The sequence below is a fragment of the Arachis hypogaea genome, chromosome 16 (genome assembly GCF_003086295.3).
Source record: "Arachis hypogaea cultivar Tifrunner chromosome 16, arahy.Tifrunner.gnm2.J5K5, whole genome shotgun sequence".
Taxonomy (NCBI): domain Eukaryota; kingdom Viridiplantae; phylum Streptophyta; class Magnoliopsida; order Fabales; family Fabaceae; genus Arachis; species Arachis hypogaea.
The window spans coordinates 53778472-53795890 of record NC_092051.1 but is presented as its reverse complement, the minus strand read 5'-3'; the positions used below and the strand labels follow the sequence as shown (position 1 = coordinate 53795890).

Below are 17419 nucleotides of genomic sequence, written 5' to 3'. Positions count from 1 at the left end.
GATAAGTTTGAATTCTTCTCTTTCTACCTTCTCCTTCTATTCTTCTTTTCCTCTGACACTTCAAGGAATCGCTATACTATGACATAGAGGATTCTATACTTTCTTATTCTCTTTTCATATGAGCAGAAGCAAAGACAAAGGCATTCTTGTTGAAGCTGATCCTGAACCTAAAAGGACCTTGAAGAGAAAGCTAAGAGAAGTTAAAGTACAACTCTCTACAGAGGACCTAACAGAACTTTTCAAACAAGAAAAAGACATGGCAGCCGAAAACAACAACAATGTCAACAATGCAAGGAAGGTGCTTGGTGACTTTACTGCACCTACTCCCGACTTCTATGGGAGAAGCATCTCAATCCCTGCCATTGGAGCAAACAACTTTGAGCTTAAGCCTCAATTAGTTTCTCTGATGCAACAGAATTGCAAGTTTCATGGACTTCCAATGGAAGATCCTCATCAGTTCTTAGCTGAATTCCTGTAAATCTGTGACACTGTCAAGACCAATGGGGTTGATCCCGAGGTCTACAAGCTTATGCTCTTTCCTTTTGCTATAAGAGACAGAGCTAGAACATGGTTGGATTCACAACCTAAAGAAAGCCTCAACTCTTGGGAAAAGCTAGTCAATGCCTTCTTGGCAAAGTTCTTTCCACCTCAAAAATTGAGTAAGCTTAGAGTGGAAGTCCAAACTTTCAGACAGAAGGAAGGTGAATCCCTCTATGAAGCTTGGGAAAGATACAAGCAATTAATCAGAAGGTGCCCTTCTGACATGCTTTCAGAATGGAGCATCATAGGTATCTTCTATGATGGTCTGTCTAAACTGTCCAAGATGTCATTGGACAGCTCTGCTGGAGGATCTCTTCATCTGAAGAAGATGCCTGCAGAAGCTCAGGAACTCATTGAGATGGTTGCAAATAACCAATTCATGTACACTTCTGAAAGGAACCCTGTGAATAATGGGACAAATCAGAAGAAAGGAGTTCTTGAGATTGATACCATGAATGCCATACTGGCTCAGAATAAAATATTGACTCAGCAAGTCAATATGATTTCTCAAAGTCTGTCTGGAATGCAAGCTGCACCAGGCAGTACTAAGGAAGCTTCATCTGAAGAAGAAGCTTATGATCCTGAGAACCCAGCAATAGAAGAGGTGAATTACATGGGAGAACCCTATGGAAACACCTATAATCCTTCATGGAAAAATTATCCAAATCTCTCATGGAAGGACCAACAGAGGCCTCAACAAGGCTTCAATAACAATAATGGTGGAAGAAACAGGTTTAGCAATAGCAAACCTTTTCCATCATCTTCTCAGCAACAGACAGAGAATTATAAGCAGAGCCACTCTGAATTAGCAACTGTAGTCTCTGATCTAATTAAAACCACTCAAAGTTTCATGACTGAAACAAGGTCCTCCATTAGAAATTTGGAGGCACAAGTGGGTCAGCTAAGTAAGAAAGTTACTGAACTCCCTCCTAGTACTCTTCCAAGCAATACATAAGAGAATCCAAAAGGAGAGTGCAAGGCCATCACCATGACCCACACGGCTGAATCTGGAGAGGAGGAAGAGGCATTGATCTCCACTAAGGAAGATCTCACTGGACGTCTACTGGCCTCCAAGGAGTTCCCTTATGAGCAACCATGGGAATCTGAGGCTCACACTGAAACCATACAGATTCCATTGAATTTACTTCTGCCATTCATGAGCTCTGATAAGTATTCTTGCTCTGAAGAGGATGAAGATGTTACTGAAGAGCAAGTTGCTAAGTACCTTGGAGCAATCATGAAACTAAATGCCAAGTTATTTGATAATGAGACTTGGGAGGATGAACCCCCCTTGCTCACCAAAGAACTGGATGACTTGACTAGGCAGAGATTACCTCAAAAGAGACAAGATCCTGGAAAGTTCTCAATACCTTGCACCATAGGCACCATGACCTTTGAAAAGGCTCTGTGTGACTTAGGGTCAAGCATAAACCTCATGCCTCTCTCTGTAATGGAGAAACTGGGAATTTTTGAGGTACAAGCTGCAAGAATCTCATTAGAGATGGCAGACAACTCAAGGAAACAAGCTTATGGACTTGTAGAGGATGTCTTGGTAAAGGTTGAAGACCATTACATCCCTGCTGATTTCATAATCTTAGAGACTGGAAAGTGTATGGATGAATCCATCATCCTTGGCAGACCCTTCCTAGCCACAGCAAAAGCTGTAATTGATGTTGACAGAGGAGAATTGGTCCTTCAAGTGAATGAGGACTCCCTTGTGTTTAAAGCTCAAGGATCTCCCTCTGTAATCATGGAGAAGAAGCATGAAAAGCTTCTCTCAATGCAGAGTCAAACAAAATCCCCACATTCAAACTCTAAGTTTGGTGTTAGGAGGCCATGCTCTGAACATCTGTGAGGCTCCATGAGAGCCCACTGTCAAGCTATTGACATTAAAGAAGCGCTTGTTGGTAGGCAACCCAATCTTTAATTATCTATGTTAAATTTCTATTTTCTTTTGTTATTTTATGTTTTGTGTAGGTTGATGATCATGTGAAGTCACAAAAACAATTGAAAAAGCAAAAATAAACTGAAAAATAGAATGAAAAATAGAACACCCTGGAGGAGAAGCTTACTGGCGTTTAAACGCCAGTAAGGGTAGCAGAATGGGCGTTAAACGCCCAGTCTGGCACCATTCTGGGTGTTTAACGCCAGAAATGGGCACCAGACTGGCGTTTAACGCCAGAAAAGGGCAAGCTGGTGTTAAACGCCAGAAATAGGCAGCAACTTAGCGTTTAACGCTAGGATTGGAAGAAAAGGGCGTTGTGCACGCCACTTGGTGCAGGGATGAAAAATCCTTGACACCTCAGGATCTGTGGACCCCACATGATCCCCACCTACCCCACCTCTCCCTCTCCTCTTCACCCATTCGCCAATCACCTCAATACCTCTTCCCCAAAAACCCCTCACCTATCAAATCCTACCCTCTTCTCCATAAACCCTTCACCAATCCACATCCATCCATCATAAAACCCCACCTACCTCACCATTCAAATTCAAACCACTTTCCCTCCCAAACCCACCCTATATGGCCGAACCCTAACCCTCTCTCCACCCCTATATAAACCCATCTTCACTCCTTTATTTTCACACACAAAACACACTACTTCTCCCCCTTGGCCGAAACATCAACCCACCTCCATCTCCTCCATTTCTTCTTCTTCTACTCTCTTCTTTCTTCTTTTGCTCGAGGACGAGCAAATCTTCTAAGTTTGGTATGGTAAAAGTAAAGCTTTTTGTTTTTCCATAACCACTTATGGCATCAAAGGCCGGAGAAACCTCTAGAAAGAGGAAAGGGAAGGCAAAAGCTTCCACCTCCGAATCATGGGAGATGGAGAGATTCATCTCAAAGGTGCATCAAGACCACTTCTATGAAGTTGTGGCCAAGAAGAAAGTGATCCCGAAGGTCCCTTACAAGCTCAAAAAGGGTGAATATCCAGAGATCCGACATGAGATTCGAAGAAGAGGTTGGGAAGTTCTCACCAACCCCATTCAACAAGTCGGAATCTTAATGGTTCAAGAGTTCTATGCCAATGCATGGATCACCAAGAACCATGATCAAAGTGTGAACCCGGACCCCAAGAATTGGCTTACAATGGTCCGAGGGAAATACTTAGATTTCAGTCCAGAAAATGTAAGGTTGGCATTCAACTTGCCCATGATGCAAGGAGATGCACACCCCTACACTAGAAGGGTCAACTTTGATCAAATGTTGGACCAAGTCCTCATAGACATTTATGAAGAGGGCGCTCAATGGAAGAGAGATTCAAGAGGAAAGCCGATTCAGCTAAGAAGGCATGACCTCAAGCCCATGGCTAGGGGATGGTTGGAGTTCATCCAACGCTCAATCATTCCCACTAGCAACCGGTCTGAAGTTACTATAGACCGGGCTATCATGATTCATAGCATCATGATTAGAGAAGAAGTAGAAGTTCATGAGGTTATATCCCAAGAACTCTACAAGGTGGCGGACAAGTCCTCTACTTTGGCAAGGTTAGCCTTCCCTCATCTCATTTGTCACCTTTGCAATTCGGCTGGAATTGACATAGAGGAAGACATCCTCATTGATGAGGACAAGCCCATCACTAAGAAAAGAATGGAGCAAACAAGAGACCCCACTCATGGGCAAGAGCATGAGGAAATTCCTCATCATGAAATCCCTGAGATGCCTCAAGGGATGCATTTTCCTCCACAAAACTATTGGGAGCAAATCAACACCTCCCTAGGAGAATTAAGTTCCAATATGGGACAACTAAGGGTGGAGCACCAAGAGCATTCCATCCTCCTCCATGAAATTAGAGAAGACCAAAGAACCATGAGAGAGGAGCAACAAAGGCAAGGAAGAGACATTGAGGAGCTCAAGCACTCCATAAGATCTTCAAGAGGAAGAACAAGCTGCCATCACTAAGGTGGACCCGTTCTTTAATTTTCTTGTACTTTATTTTCTGTTTTTTGAATTTTTATGCTTTATGATTATTTATGTTTATGTCTTTATTACATGATAACAAGTGTCTAAGTGTTTATGCCTTAAAGCTATGAAAATAAATCCATCACTTTTCTTAAATGGAAAATGTTTTTAATTGAAAAGGAAAAAGAAGTACATGAGTTTTAAATTTTAAAACAGTTTAATTATTTTGATGTGGTGGCAATACTATTGTTTTTCTGAATGAATGCTTGAACAATGCATATTTTTGAATTTGTTGTTTATGAATGTTAAAATTGTTGGCTCTTGAAAGAATGACGGGAAAAGGAGAAATGTTATTTGATAATCTGAAAAATCATAAAATTGATTTTTGAAGCAAGAAAAAGCAGTAAAAATCTTGCAGAAAAAAAATATATGCGAAAAAATGCAAAAAAAAAAAAAAGAAAAAAAAGAGAGAGAAAAGAAAAAGAAAAAGCAAGCAGAAAAAGCCAATAGCCCTTTAAACCAAAAGGAAAGGATAAAATAAAAAAAAAGGATCCAAGGCTTTGAGTATCAGTGGATAGGAGGGCCCACAGGAATAAAATCCTGGCCTAAGCGGCTAAACCAAGCTGTCCCTAACCATGTGCTTGTGGCGTGAAGGTGTCAAGTGAAAACATGACACTGAGCGGTTAAAGTCGTGGTCCAAAGCAAAAAGAGTGTGCTTAAGAGTTCTGGACACTTCTAATTGGGGACTCTAGCAAAGCTGAGTCACAATCTGAAAAGGTTCACCCAGTTATGTGTCTGTGGCATTTATGTATCCAGTGGTAATACTGGAAAACAAAATGCTTAGGGTCACGGTCAAGACTCATAAAGTAGCTGTGTTCAAGAATCAACATACTTAACTAGGAGAATTAATAACAATATCTGGATTCTGAATTCCTATAGAAGCCAATCATTCTGAATTTCAAAGGATAAAGTGATATGCCAAAACTGTTCAGAAGCAAAAAGCTAAAAGCCCCGCTCATCTAATTAATACTGATCTTCATAGATGTTTTTGGAATTCATTGTATATTTTCTTTTTTTTATCCTATTTGATTTTTAGTTGCTTGGGGACAAGCAACAATTTAAGTTTGGTGTTGTGATGAGCGGATAATTTATACGCTTTTTGGCATTGTTTTTAGTATGTTTTTAGTATATTTTAGTTCGTTTTTATTATATTTTTATTAGTTTTTATTTAAAATTTACTTTTCTGGACTTTACTATGAGTTTGTGTGTTTTTCAGTGATTTCAGGTATTTTCCGGCTGAAATTGAGGGACCTGAGCAAAAATCTGATTTAGAGGCTGAAAAAGGACTGCAGATACTGTTGGATTCTGACCTCCCTGCACTCGAAGTGGATTTTCTGGAGCTACAGAAGCCCAATTGGCGCGCTCTTAATTACGTTGGAAATTAGACATCATGGGCTTTCCAATATATAATAGTCCATACTTTGCCCAAGATTTGATGGCCCAAACCGGCGTTCCAAGTCAGCATAGAAATTCTGGCGTGAAAACGCTAGAACTGGCATAAAAGCTGGAGTTAAATGCCCAAACTGGCACAAAAGCTGGCGTTTAACTCCAAGAAAAGTCTCTACACAGGGAAGCTTCAATGCTCAGCCCAAGCACACACCAAGTGGGCCCGGAAGAAGATTTCTGCATTAATTACCTATTTCTGTAAACCCTAGGTTACTAGTTCTCTATAAATAGGACCTTTTGCTATTGTATTTTGATACTTTGATACACTTGATCACGTTTTAGGAGGCTGGCCTCACGGCCATACCTGAACCTTGTTCTTATATATTTTCAATGGTGGAGTTTCTACACACCATAGATTAAGGTGTGGAGCTCTGCTGTTCTTCATGAATTAATGCAAAGTACTACTGTTTTTCTATTCAATTCACGCCTACTTCTTCTCTAAGATATTCATTTGTTCTTCAACTTGATGAATGTGATGATCCGTGACACTCATCATCATTCTCACCTGTAAACATGTGCCTGACAACCACCTATGTTCTACTAGCAATGGCTTGAATGCGTATCTCCTGGGTTTCTAATCTAAGATCGGAACCTTCGTGGTATAGGCTAGAATTATTGGCGGTCATTCTTGAGATCCGAAAAGTCTAAACCTTGTCTGTGGTATTCCGAGTAGGATCTGGGAAGGGATGACTGTGACGAGCTTCAAACTCGTGATTGTTGGACGTGTGACAGACGCAAAAGGATCAATGGATCCTATTCCAACATGATCGAGAACCGACAGATGATTAGCCGTGCGGTGACAGTGCATTTGGAACATTTTCACTGAGAGGACGGGAAGTAGCCATTACCAACGGTGATGCCCAACATAAAGCTTGCCATGGAAGGGAGTATGAATGATTGGATGAAGGCAATAGGAAAGCAGAAGTTTAGGAGGAACAAAGCATCTTCATACGCTTATCTGAAATTCTCACCAATGAATTACATAAGTATCTCTATCTTTATTTTATGTTTTATTCATCTTTTAATTATCAATCCTCCATAACCATTTGAATCTGCCTGACTGAGATTTACAAGATGACCATAGCTTGCTTCAAGCCGACAATCTCCGTGGGATCGACCCTTACTCACGTAAGGTATTACTTGGACGACCCAGTGCACTTGCTGGTTAGTTGTGCGGAATTGTGACTAAGTGTGATTCACGTTTGAGAGCTCCAAGTCTTTGGTGCCATTGTTGATGATCACAATTTCGTACACCAGAATGTAAAGGGGAGTGGGTGCTGGAAATTAAAGAAAGCAATAGATCAAGCAACTGGAAATTTAAATTACAGGAAGAATAAAGGTAATTGGGTGCTGGGATTCAAAACTGAGCAAGAAAGTATAAATTGCAGTGAATCATAGAAATGTAAGATGAAGGGAATTGCAAAAGGACTAAAACAGAATTTAAAAGTTGCAAAAGCAGTAAAACAGAAACAATTGAGATTAGATCTTCAAATTCATGAAAACAGAAACAAAGGAATCAAAGGAAACTCAACAATGGAGAGATCCAAAAGAATTCTCCAATCAGAATTCCAAAATCACAACCAGAAAGTGGAAGTTGCAGAAGAGTGAAAATGTAAACCAGAAGACAAAACTTAGATTTGATCTTTCAATTCTTCAATTCAAAGACAAAAACTAAAAGAGAGAGCTCTCTACTCCTACTGCTCCCTAGTGGAGCCAGCCTCCTTTACAAAAATAAAAATGATGCCTTATATAGGCTTTACAAAGTGGAAATCAAAATGAAATTGAAATTAAAAACAAATTACAATTTAAATGAAATTCCTATTCTAACTTGTTCTTGTGCCTTTGAGTAATGATGTGGGCTTTGCTTTCTTTGGATTTGAAGAGAGATGGGTCCAGTTGTCCTTGGTTCAATTGGTGAAGAATTGAATCCAATTTAATTTTCAATTGAATTTTGGACCATGGGTGCTGCTCCCAGGGAACGGCTCAGTTGATTAAGACAACCGAGCACTCCCTTGCTCTCGGCCCTTCAATTTTGTGCGAATCAGCCCCTTGTTCATGCCAATTTTGTTGCGCTCGGTTGAAGAAGTGAATTGAGCTCTCCATCTTGCACTTGGTGTGCCAAGTTGTGCGCGTGACAAGCTCCTTGGCGTGCCAAAATGTGAAGGGTGTTGGGGGGAGGGGGAAGTAGCGCTCAGTTGAAAAAGTGAACTGAGCTTCCCTTTTTTTCTCTTGTGTAGCGCTCTACCTTTGAGTGTGACGCCTTGAGTTCGAACCTTGAGAGAAGCACTTTTGTGAGCATATTCCTTGCATTTTCTTGAGTGGGAGCCCGATAAAGCTCACAAGGTTAACCGAGCGCTCTTGCTGATGCCTTGTAAATTTTGTTTCCTTGTCTTAGCAATGATGTCGCGCTCGATTGGTAAAGCCAACGCAGCATTCCTTGCCTAATGAACGCTGGCCAATTGATTTTATTCATTGGCATTTAAATGCATGCTTTGAATAATGCTTTGCCTAATGCAAGCATGCTTTACCGTGAAGCTCTCTTTTATTTATCAATTCATGCATGCATGTATAATGCTATTAACGCCTTGGCATTAATTTATTTCTTTACTAATTAAATGCATGCTTTTTATATTGTAATGCATTAATTCAATCAAATGATCCATGCATTCATAGGCTTTATTAATGCAAGCTTACACTAACTTTAATTAATAATGCTAGGCATTCATTCATTAAATGAACGCATAATTAAGCCAATGATTGCATTAATAGTGCTAGTGTGAATAAGCCATCATAGCATTCATTTACTAGTAATACCAATGTGTTAATGTAAGCTTTACTTATTCATTTGCCAATTTCATTAGAAATTAAATCTTCATGCATGCATGCTTCCATGACTTTAATTAATAATGCCTAATGCATTAACGTAATGGCAATTGCATTAAACATTTCATGCATGCATGCATATGATATTGATGCATGTGCCAAGGTTTCATGGTCATGGGCCACGCTTTTAAAAGCGTGGCCTAGGGTTCTAAAGCGTGCTCAATCTTCAAAGCGTGCCCAAAATTCTTCTTTTATTCTTTTTAGTTTATTTTGTGCTCTTTTGCTTCTTTTTCTTTTTATTTCCTACAAAATTTATAAATCAAAAGATCAAAGAAATATACCACTTAAGCACAAAAGAATGCAATATTTAAGCACTAATTATCTATTTCTTGTATGAAAAAGTATAGAAAAATATGACATGATGACATGTCATCAGTGTCCTCCAAAGTCTTTCAGTGGAGGGAAGAGAATCCCCTGCTACTGGTTCAATCCAAGATAAGTGGTCAACCACTTGATTTTCTATCCCTTTTCTGTCTCTGATTTCTATATTAAACTCTTACAGGAGTAACACCCATCTTATGAGCCTAGGCTTAGAATCCTGCTTGGTGAGGAGATTTTTTAGAGCAGCATGGTCAATATAGATAATTACCTTAGATCCTACTAAATAGGATTTGAACTTGTCAATGGCATACACCACTACAAGTAATTCCTTTTTTGTGGTGGTATATTTCTTCTGTACATCATTTAAGACACGACTGGCATAATAGATGACGTGTAGAACCTTGTCATTCCTCTGCCCCAGGACTGCGCTAATGGCATGGTCACTGGTATCACACATTAGCTCGAATGGTACATCCCAGTTGGGTGCAGAGATTACAGGTGCAGTGATAAGCTTAGCTTTCAGAGTCTCAAAAGCATGTAGACTCTCTTGGTCAAAGATAAATAAAGTGTCGTTAGTCAGTAAGTTGCACAGGGGTTTACCGATTTTAGAAAAATCCTTAATAAACCTCCTGAAGAATTGTGCGTATCCAAGGAAACTTCTGATTCCCTTGACATTAGTGGGTGGTGGTAATCACTCAATTACCTCCACCTTAACTTGATCAACTTATATTCCCTTGTTTAAAATCCAATGCCCAGAGATAATTCCGTCAGTTACCATGAAGTGACATTTCTCCCAGTTTAAAACTAGGTTTATCTCTTGGGATCGTTTGAGAACTAAGGTCAGATGGTCAAGGCAGGATTAAAATGAATCTCCAAAGACAGAGAAGTCATCCATGAATACTTCAACGAACTTCTCCACCATATTAGAGAAGATGGAGAGCATATATCTCTGAAAGGTGGCAGGTGCATTGCACAGGCCAAATGGCATCCGCTATAGGCAAACACGCCATATGGGCATGTAAATGCTATCTTTTCTTGATCCTGTGGATCCACTGCAATTTGATTGTAACTGGAATAGCCATCCAGGAAACAATAAAATGCGTGCCTTGATAGTCTCTCTAGCATTTGATATATGAATGGTAAAGGAAAATGATCATTTCTGGTGGCGTTATTGAGCCTTCTATGGTTAATACACATACGCCACCCTGTAACTGTCCTTGTAGGGATCAGTTCATTCTTTTTATTATGAACCACTATCATGCCTCCCTTTTTGGGTACAATTTGGACAGGACTCACCCAGGGGCTATCAGAAATGGGATAAATAATCCCAGCCTCCCATAATTTGGTGACTTTTTTTTTGCACCACTTCCTTCCTGGCTGGATTTAGTCGCCTTTGTGGTTGCACCATTGGTTTGGCATCATCCTCCAGCAGGATTTTGTGCATGCATCGGGTTGGGCTAATGCCCTTAGGGTCACTTATAGTCCACCCAAGGGTTGTCTTGTGTGTTCTTAACACTTGAATTAGCGCTTCTTCTTTTCATGGCTCTAAGGTAGAGCTTATAATCACAAGATAATAGTCGTCATCCCCTAAAAATGCATATTTTAGGAATGATGGTAATGGTTTGAGCTCGGGTTTAGGAGGCTTCTCCTCTTCCTTAGGAGGTTTCAAAGGCTCTTTTATCTCCTCTGGTTCCTTTAACTTAGACTGGACATCATAAAAGATGTCATTCAGCTCTTCTTCAAGTCTCTCAACCATGTTTACTTCTTCCACCAGGGAATCAATGACATCTATGCTCATGCATTCCTCTGGGGTGTTTGGATGCTGCATAGCTTTGACAGCATTTAGCACAACTTCATCCTCTTTGACTCTCAAGGTTACTTCTCCTTTCTAAACATTAATAAGGATTCTTCCTGTAGCTAAGAAGGGTCTTTCTAGGATGAGGGATACACTCTTGTGCCCATCCATATCCAACACCACAAAGTCAGTAGGAAAAGCAAAGGGTCCAACCCTAACAATCATATCTTCAACCACGCCTGATGGGAGCTTAACTTAACCATCAGCAAGTTGGAGGCATATGCGGGTTGGTTTGACTTCATGAGTCAAGCAGAGCTTCTTTATTAATGAAGTGGGTATTAGGTTAATACTTGCTCCAAGATCACACAGGGTTGTCCTTGTGCAAGCATCCCCTAGAGTTCATGGTATCGTAAAGTTCCCAGGATCTTTAAGTTTCTCTGGTAGACTACTTTGAATGACTGCACTGTACTCTTCAGTGAGGAGGACTATTTCTGCCTCTCTCCAATCCTTCTTATAACATAAGATGTCCTTTGTGAACTTAACATAAGAAGGTATTTTTTCAAGAGCCTCTGCAAAAGGGATCTTGATCTCTAGTGTTCTGAGGTAATCCGCAAATCGGGCAAACTGTTTATCCCTTTCTGCTTTACAAAGATTTTGAGAAAATGGTATCTTGGCCCTGTACTCGTCAATCTTAGTTGATGTCGGCTGAGTGCTTAATGTACTGGAAAGGGGGTTACTAACTTGCTTATGAGGGGTGTTATCAGCACTTGTATATGTCTGACTACCTTTGTTTGGGCGTTAAACGCCCTCATTGCTGCCCCTAGTTGGGCGTTCAATGCTAGGAGTGGATACCCCCTTTTTGGCGTTGAACGCCAATGAAATTCCTCTTTGGGCGTTCAACGCCCTCAGAGATGTCTTGGACAGCAGTCTGGTATTCCTTTGATAGCTTTTCTTCCCTTGATCTCCTGTTGCACTGAGGTTAGGTGTTTAATGATTTTTCATTCCTCAGTTGGATAGCCTGACACTCTTCTGTTATCTGCTTAGATAACTGCTGCCTTATTTGACTCAGCTGGGCTTCTATATTCCTGTTGGAAGCCTGCGTTTGTCTCAAAGCCTCTTGCAATTTCAGCTTTTACTGGGCAAGGGCGTGTAGTTGCTGCGTCAATGGCCCATCCTATTCTGGAAGGTTAGGTTCAGTAGATATTGCCTTAACCTCTCCTTTCATAGAAGTCTCAGCGGCTAAGTACAGATGCTGGTTAGTGACAACTATCTCAATAAACTTGTGAGCCTCTTCAATTATCTTTCTCATATGTATGGAACCACCAGCAGAGTAGTCTAAAGATATTTTGGCCATGTCCGAAAGTCCGTAGTAAAAGATGTCTAGCTATACCCATTCTGAAAACATTTCAGTGGGACATTTTCTTAGCATCCTTCTATACCTCCCCCAGGCATCATGAAGAGATTCATTGTTCTCTTGTTTGAAGTCTTGAATGTCCAGCCATAGCTGGGTTAGCTTCCTTGGAGGTAAGTATTAATTTAGAAACATATCTACTAGCTGTTTCCATGTTTTCAAGCTAGATTTGGGTATGTTATCTAACCACCTCTTTGCTTGATCTCTTACAGCAAAGGGAAATAGTAGCAGTCTGTAAACATCCTGATCTACTCCATCAGTATGTACTGTGTCAGCAATTTATAAAAAGTTTGCCAGAAAATTAGCAGGTTCTTCCTGTGGAAGTCTAGAGTACTGGCAGTTTTGCTGCACCAGAATAATGAGCTGAGGATTGAGCTCAAAGTTACTTTCTCCAATGGGAGGTATACTAATACTTCTCCCATAGAAGTCAGGACTGGGGGCCATGTAGGACCCCGAAGTTCTTATGAACTGTTCAATCCCAAATGGGTTCATGGTGAAAGAAAGGTAGAAGAAAGAAGTAAAGAAAAAAATAGAATTAAATTATTTTTTTGTTTTTATTTTTATTTATTAATTAAATTCAAAAATAAAAGCTTAATTAATTAAAAAGATTTGAAAATTAGAAGTTGGTTTTTGAAAAAGAAGAGAGAGAAGAATTAGTTAGGAAGTTTTAAAAAGAAGAAAGAGAAAACAAGTAACTAAATAAGAAAGATTTGAAAATAATATAAGATTTGAAAAACTGAATTTTAAATTTTGAATTGGAAACAAGATAAGATAAAGAAGTTAAGAAAGATAAATTTTAAATTAAAAAGATTTAAAATCAAAATAAAAAAAGATAGTTTTTAATTTAAAAAGATTTGAAGTTTAAATTTTAAAAGAAGGTTAAGAATCAAATTAAAAGAAAAGATTTAAAAAGATTTTGAAAAGATTTGATTTTAAAATTTAAATCTTGACTTGACTAACAAGAAAACACCTAATTTAAAATTTTTGAAATCAAATATGCTAGATTTTCGAAAATTAAGGAAAGATAAGAAAATATATTTAAAGTTTTGATTTTTGACTTTAATGAAGAAAGAGAAAAACAATAAAAAGACAACAAACTTAAAATTTTTAAATCAAAGACACTTGGAACTCGAAAATTTTAAAGAAAAACACAAGAGGACACCAAAATTAAAAATTTTAAGATCTTTACAATAAAAGAAACAAGAACAACTTGAAGATCAAGAAGAACACCAAGAACAAAACTCGAAAAATTCAAGGGAAAAGATCAACACACAAAGGACCCCAAACTTAAAGATTGACACTAGACTCAAACAAAAGACACTATTTTTGAAAATTTTTTTTTTAGAAAAAGACTAAGAAAAATCAAAACTTTAATCAAGAACAAGAACAAAAGATTCAAACAAAAGATAAAGATTAATGAAAAAAAGCAAAGATTTTAATTTTTTTTTCGAAAAAAAGGGAAACCAAAGACTCAAAACAAAATTAAAAAGTACCTAATCTAAGCAACAAGATAATCCGTTAGTTGTCCAAACTTGAACAATCCCCAGTAACGGCGCCAAAAACTTAGTGCGCGGAATTTAACTTCGCACAACTGAACTAGCAAGTGCACTGGGTCGTCCAAGTAATACCTGGGGTGAGTCAAAGTCGATCCCACGAGGATTGTTGGCTTGAATCAAGCTATGGACACCTTGTAAATCTCAGTCAGGTGGATGAAAAAGTTGTTTGGTTGTTTAAGTGCATAAAAGTAAAATAAAGATAACATTACTCAATAATTGTGGATTCAATGATAAGAAGATGGTCAAGGCTTCGGGGGTGCTTTATTCTTCTGGATTAATCCTTTCTTACTGTCTACTCTAACTGTGAATGATTTCTTCTATGGCAGGCTGTATGTGATCAACGCCGGTTGAGAGGCCGCTAATCTTCCTCTAGGCTGAACACCAGGTTTAGTGTGCATCTAGTCTGAATGAGGCTGAAGCTTATGCAGTTCATTCCGTTAATGATCCTACTCAAAATACCATAGATATGGTCAAATCTTCTGGATCAGAGAATGATATGCCATGGTTCTAGCCTCTACCACAAAGACTCTAATCTCCCCATACCTCGGCTGAACTGATGTCTTGAGAAATCCCCAACGAAGTCATGGATTAGCTGTCTAAGAGATGTATAATCAAACTAGTGGTTCAGTAATATCCGATGAAAGATGCTCACTGAACCCATGTAGAATAGAGATAATTTGTGATAGTTCAACTCATTCATATGGTTGACGAATGAAGATACATCTTAGAATAGAATCAAACACGAATTGAAATAGAACAGTAGTGCTTTATTAATCCATAAAACTCAGCAGAGCCCCTCACCTTAACCTAGGAGGTTTAGAGACTTATAATGTACATAAGAACAATACAATTCGAAAATATGGCATAAAGTTCTAAACAAGGGTGATCCTTGTTCTATATATACTAATCCAACGACTAAAAATTACAGAAATATGATAGGTGTAGGCTTGTAGTGCGAAAATCCACTTCTGGGGCCCACTTGGTGAGTGTTTGGGCTGAGCTGAGGGTGTCTCCACGTGCTAGTAGGGCTCTTGGGCATTGAACGCTCACTTTGGACTCCCCTATGGGCGTTGGATGCCAGCTGCTCCCTTTTGGGCGTCCAACGCCAAGAAGGGGGTAGATGGCTGGCGTTGAACGCCAGTTTTGGGCTTTCATCTCTAAAGATAAATATAGACTATTACATATTGATGGAAAGCCCTGAATGTTAGCATTCCATATCCGTTCAGAACGCTCTATTTGGATATCTTTAGCTCCAAAAATTCTTGCTTGAATGCACGGAGGTTAGATCCTGACTGCATCTGCTACGTTTTCCTTGCCTCTGAATCAGACTTTGATAAACTCTCATATTTCAGCCAGAAAATACCTGAAATCACCATAAAACACAAAAACTCATAGTAGAATTCAAAAATGTGAATTTCACACTAAAACCTATGAAAACATAATAAAACTTAAACAAAACATGCTAAAAACTATATGAAAATGATGTCAAAAAGTGTATAAAAATATTCGCCCATCAGCACCTCCTTCCTCTGTTTTTCTCATCTTTGTGGGGGTTTGTGGCATTGTGTTTATGTTGATGAGGGGTAACGGCGCTGGGTTAGGGTTTGTGAAGGACTGTGTGGGTGTTGTGTGATTTAGGGTTAGGAGAGTATGGGTAAAATTAGGGTTTGGCTGGTATAGGTATTTTTCTTAAATTAGGGTTTGTCCATTTTAATAAAGAAATCTCTAAAAATACAATTCTGAATATATATAATAAATAATAAATAACTTATTATTTAATTTTCAAAAATCCAGTGTGATGACAAGTCATCTTATGTTAGTTTCACACGCATTTTTCTTTTGTTTCATTAAATTTTTATGCACTTTCTTGTACAATAAGTAAGTGTTTGGATTGAAACTTCATGCATTTCCCAAGTAAATTAAACATGGTTGTTTATGTACTTTTTCATAAGGTTTTATGCTACTTTTACTAGATATTATGAATGGTGCAAATACCTCAAGATTACAGCAAACTTTGAGGCAATTGTTTGATTGATTGTAGGTGGAAATAAGGCAAGAAATAAGCAAGAAATAAGAGGAAGAAACAAAGTGAAAGAGTATTGAAGAAGAGAGGGAGATACAACGTTGGTGGCAACGTTGATCCACCAATGTTGAAGGCAACATTTTTGGAAAGAAGAAATGAGTGCCAACGTTGGTGATCCAATGTTGCCTCAAATATGGGAAGCTACAAAATGCTGGTGCTGGCGTTGGAGAGAACGTTGGAGGTCCAACGTTACCTCCAATGTCTGCGATGGTTTTCAATTCTGGAGCCAGAAAAATTTTGGGTGACGCGTATGTGTCGATGACGCGTACACGTGAAAGTTGAAAAATTTCTTATTCCACGCGTAAGCATGAGTGACGCGTACAAATAAAATGGAAAAATTGACCATTCACGCGTATTTACCCACGCGTACGCGTGACCAAACGAACGTTGGAGGTCCAATGCTACCTCAAACGTTGCCTCCAACATCCGCGATGAGCTACCCAAAAATTGGATTTGAAAAATTGCAATCGACCCGCACACGTGGACCACTCTTCAAGAACCAGTTTAATTGAGCACCCATGCAGATCAAAAATGTGAATTGCCAATTGCCCTCTTCAACATCACAGAGACCCACTCTTGCTTGCTTCAACAAAGGCCTAATCTAAGGACTTGAAGACCAATTTGGAAAGTGTATAAATAGAAGGAAATTTGATTTAGAAGGAGAGATAGTCAGTAGGGAATTGTAGCTTTGTAGTTAGCTGCAGATCTGAATTTTTTTTCTTTTGTATTTTCTTCTGCATTTTCTTTCTGCAACCTTTTGTTTTCAGGTTTTACTTGAGCAATGATGAACTAAACCCCAAATTCATTAGAGGGTGAAGCTCTATTGTAATTCCAATGAATCAATGAAATTCTTCTTCTTCTCAATTCATTTTTGTATCTATTGGATATCTTCTTTTTTGATTTAGAATTCTTCACTCCAGAAGGGGTTGAATTCAATTGAATGCTTGTGTAAGCCTCAGAAGAGGAATCACTTGCATTAGAATTGGAGCTCTATCCTCTTGAACAACACCATTTGGGAGGAATTGAGATCTTGAGAGTTAGTATGGCTTATGGATGAGAGATTTACACTTAACCTCTTCTCATGACAATTAGATCAAGGAATTGGCAAGATTGATTGTGATTAGAGAGATTGGATTGCCAAGGAATTGGGATCCAATCAATTTCAATCCGCCATAGATCTACTGATATGATTGAGAAGGTAGTTGAGACCCAATTGATTAATGAAGGATTAGAATATCTCCGATCCCTGATGAACCACTTTCTTTGATTTTTTTCACTTTAAACTTCTCTAATTTCAATTTCCATTTGATTTGTCTTGCTGTTTGAATCCCTGCACCCAATTCCCTTTATAATTCCTGCAATTTAAGTTCCTCGCAATTTGGATTCTACAATTTTACTTTCTTGCACTCTAAGATTCAGT

The 17419-nt window shown here is 38.9% G+C and overlaps 1 non-coding gene across 1 annotated transcript; it reads right to left on the bottom strand.

Annotated features, from left to right (window-relative positions):
- Positions 1-661: 661 nt before the first annotated feature.
- On the bottom strand, positions 662-769 carry LOC112760535 (small nucleolar RNA R71). The gene has a single exon (XR_003180971.1). It is a non-coding gene; the product is annotated as a small nucleolar RNA R71 (small nucleolar RNA).
- Between the last annotated feature and the right edge of the window lie 16650 nt (positions 770-17419).